Source organism: Pinus tabuliformis, chromosome 5_2 (assembly GCF_031772625.1).
Source record: "Pinus tabuliformis cultivar Carrire ecotype Pingquan chromosome 5_2, CPIR1, whole genome shotgun sequence".
NCBI lineage: Eukaryota > Viridiplantae > Streptophyta > Pinopsida > Pinales > Pinaceae > Pinus > Pinus tabuliformis.
Window position 1 is genome coordinate 22,936,122 of NC_142306.1, and position 4,748 is coordinate 22,940,869.

Genomic DNA, 4,748 nt, shown 5'->3' on the forward strand with positions numbered 1-4,748 from the left:
TAGAGGGAATCGCACTTGGGCCGAATGCAGAATTTCTTCAAGCATACTTTTCTATTGGAACATGTCATCAAAAATATCATCTTCTTTAGAAAACACCTTTATTTTGACTGTAGCAGTGAAATTCTTAGCAATATCATAAGGGTCGAACAGTCTTCCTAGAAATTTGAACAATCGTAGACATGTTATGTTGTTTACTTCTTTGAATGCATGGCCTACATAAAATAATGAAAAGGCCCCACAGGCCAAAGGAAATTGTGGCCAAATAGCCTTCTTTTTGTCTTTCAACTCCTTAGTCAAGCCTCCTTCTCCACAGGTTTGATAAGCAATTTCTTGTGCCATGAGTTTATCCGGAACATACAAAGGTAAGACATGAGGGGAAGCGAGACTTCCGAATACCCTGACATATGTAAACAGTTCATCTCCGAACCATCTCGCGACAAGGAGTATATCTACGTCTGCTTCAGGAGAAAATATTGGAGCATCTTTATCATACAATATTTTGTATAGGGGCAGCATGATTCCATGACAAATCTTGTAGAAATACGGAGTGAACTTAGAATCCCACAATTCTTTATTGATAGATATGAATGGGTAAGGGGTCTTGAGTCAGCCATTTCCAACCCATTAAATGGAACTTGGAAACATAACAGATTGCATCCATTACATATGCAGATAAGTAGAAAGGGGGGTAAATTCTCTGAGAAACAGTTCTTTCAGGCCGGTAACTTACAATAGCTGTGGCTAAGTTGTCAAACAATATTTTAGCCTAATCCATAATAGTAGCATTAAAGGCGACATCCAATAATGGTAGCCATTCAGATGAAAATTTGTTAATGTCTGGCTTCCAAAAAGGTCTACAGAGCATAGCACCAGCAAAGCAATACGGGGAGGTGAGAGAAACAATACTATACATACCATGTTTATCCTTTTTTAGTGGTTTTTCCCTCCTTGACTAGTCTTTGGTACATTCTGCCAGGCTTTCATTTTCTTTAGCAAACTTCTCTATGAATTGTCTGTTATAAGTCGCTTGTGGCTCTGGTAAATAACACATTAGCTTCAAATCTTGTGGAGTGAATGAGCCAATGAGTCCTTGACCCTGAGTCTTAAATTGTCTATTTTTTATGTCGGCGTTGTTTAGTACCCATTTAACCATGCCCGTGAATGGAAGAATTTTGGGCCTCACAACTATCTGGTGTAAGAATGAGTAAGATAGCTCTGTAATAGATGCCTCAGAAGACCCATGTGAGCCTACAATAGCTATAACCTCCATTATTTTTGGATTCTCTTCTTCAAGTAGACTATACATGCCTTTCTAAGTAGTAATACCAGCGTCTCTGTTACAGGCGGTGTCTGTATACAAGGGTGTCATTTCTTGATCTTCAGAACTCGGAGCTTTGCCTTTCTTTGCCATAGTATCTTGAATATTGCTTTGTATTATTCTCTGTTCTTTGTTCCTGTAGTTTACAAATAAGGTGAGAACTATGATAAGGAAAAGGTGACAAGAAATCTTTAAATACCGAAGACATATAAAATATACCACCTTACGTGAAATGGCTCTTTGATAAGCATGAAACCCTATTTCATTAATGATTCACAACTAACTCATTAATTAGCATTAAAGCGCATAACCAAGTCTCGGCTTATGGAAAATAATTTTTTGAGCAACAAGCCTGAAATATTTGCAATGAAGCGATTTTGCGATTTGCTTCACAATATCGCAGATCACAACATCGCAATATTGCTTTATCACTCTATTGCAATATCGCAATATTGCTCTATCGCTATATTGCAATAGCGTAGCATATGAAAATCATCCACTAATGTGTTTTCTACGAAATGCGATTTGCGATATGTGCCATCGCATATCGGCAATTTGAGGTTTTTCAGTGTAAGGGATATTTGATGCATGCGATGTGATGAAGTTTCGCATCGCGATCTCGCAACCTTAGAATTGTATTTGTAAGGAGGTATCCATTATCCTTTTTTGCGATGCGATATTTCTTAAGGAGTGATTTTATCCTATCTCATCATGAAACTTAAGCTTTTTATATTTTTCAAGGGCATTCTCCTAAGTTTATGATGGTAAGTTTTATTGAACAAGGAAATTCAAGCACTAATTGATTTTTAAATTTTTGACTAACGGTACCCACTTATTTAGTATTAGTAATAACACTAAATAAAAAGGGGGGTTGTTGCTGGCCACAACAGATTCCTATAGTTCATGGCACTCATGTGGATGAGGATTATTGCTGTTGATGATATCAAGAAGTCTTGAAAAATGATCTTGAGTTCAAGATACATAGTGCTAGATACATGAATGATCACTCAAAGTTGCATTGTTGGAGACATGACCATGATGAGTTCTTACCTATATGATGATAGGTTGACACTTACACATGTTGATTGATGCAGATGTTCCCAAAGTGATGATACTTGGATCATATAGATCTTGATGAGACGGATATGGTGTTTTTCACTTATGATATAATGTGAATGATTTTGTATGTCATATGTAGAATTCCGTTAAAAAGATGAGTTGATATCTATATGCAGACATACCTTGTTATAGGTTGATGACTTATACACTAATGGAAATATACAAGTTGCTGGTCTAGATTCTATTGACAGATGCTTATGGAGCAGATCATACATTGTGTATGATAGTTGCTGATGACTATCATGGTCTTATTTAGATGTTTGGTCTCTGTTATAAATGTCATGTAAAGGTCATATCAAGACTCATGGTGTAATAGGTTGTCTCTATCTATTGTAGTCATTTGATGAATCCCTTTTCGTCATATGATGTAATTTGTACTCCCACTATGCATGGGAAGGATGATGTAATATTTCAGTCATGTATAAACAATTGGTATCTAGTGTATCCCCACCTGGTTGGGTGAATGAGTCAATATTGGTATATCCCAACTTGGTTGGGAGATGGATGTACGTATGAGTCTTTGGTGATAGGAAGGTCATTTATGATAGAGTCATGTTATTCTTTAAGAACATATTTTTGCAGACCTTGCTTACAGTCAGGCGGAGCATGAACAACACACTTCAGCAGAGCAGAAATTTCAGCATGTACTTAGAGGGAGCATGGAAAGATTGGTACACCTTGGCATATACAAAGGGGGAGCTCATTCAGAGTTTTCAGCAAGTACTCGGGAGGAGTATGGACAGCGGAATGTTTATCAGAGAATGAGAATATCTTGGTCTGCCCTTTGCCCTTGATGTCAAAGGGGGAGATTGTTGGCATTATGATGCATGTGTTGTACTTGATGGCAACCCACTTGTAGAAGAACAACTCACTTATATATAACTAGGTGAATCTACAGAGGAGATATAAGATGTGACAGAATACATGGGATCAGTTTAGATGTAATGAACAATGGCAACTCATTAAGGTGACAATTCTTATTACGGCAAGTTAGCTTTGCCATCAAGTCCAAAGGGGAATATTGTTGGCATTATAATGCAAGTGTTTTCCTTGATGGCAAATCACACAGATGACAGATCATACTGCAGTAGGTTAGTAGCAAATAATTCATGATCAGACTACAAAGAATGAAGAAAGAAAAGTATATATGCAGGTTCACTATATACCAAGTCATGTACACACGCAAGTTTGCTATATAACAAGTCGTGTATATACGCAGGTTCACTATATACCAAGTAGTGTATACACATTGGTTATACATGCAAGTTCAATATATACAAAGGTGTGTATACATGCAGGATTGCTGATCAAAAGTCACGTATGCATATGCATGCACTTTCATGCATGGAGAAGCGTGTACATGTGGGAAAGCTTAGTTTTGGGTCTGTGGTATTTAGACCTATGGTTTTGGACCTAGGTATTGTGTCCAAAGTGTTGAACCCAGGTATTGGGTCCCTAGTATTGGTTCTAAATGGATTTGGACCATGGTATTGAGTAAGGCCTATGACTATAAAAGGAGAAGAAGATCATTAGGCAGAGGCATTCAGAAAGTCTTGAATATCTGAGGAAGTGTGAGATCTAGTATGCAGGTTATGGGTTCATAATGCTTTGCTTGATCCGAGCTAAGGAGGAATCTCACCGATTGATGGAGAACAAGATCTAAGGATAGATCGGGATCAAATGGTTTGGAATGAATCATCTCTATATCATTTGATTATGCTTATTCTAGATCTATATACTAACGCTTGTAATTTTCTAATCTGGGTATAACTTAAGTTTGAAATAGCTACAACTCATGAATGAATATTTGCATATGTAAACGCTGGTTGACTTTGATAAAAGCACGTACATATGCAGGTTATATACATCTAAGTAGCGTATACCATATACATTATCATATTTGAAGTTACAGGTGGTTCAGGTTGATGATGCAAAGTCTGACTTCTAGTCACTGTTTACTGGTGTTAGTATTCTACATATTCAGATTGGTTGAATGAGTTTAGCTTCAGTGTTGATCTAATCATAATGACTTATTGTTATGTGATCTGATGGACTAGATCTAGTTGCTAACACACATATTATCCTTGTATATGTAATGATCTGGGTATGTTTGAAGTCAGGAAGTGCAGCGAAGTTATAAGTAAGCAATTAATGACATATATGCTGGTTCGCTTTGGTGAAGTTGCGTATACACGCTGGTTCAACTCTTCCAAGTAGCGTATCCACTCTAATGCATGATTTTGATGATACAATTGGATCTAGACATTGTTGCAGAGTTTGGTGTTCTGCTATATGTTTTGGTGACTGCATT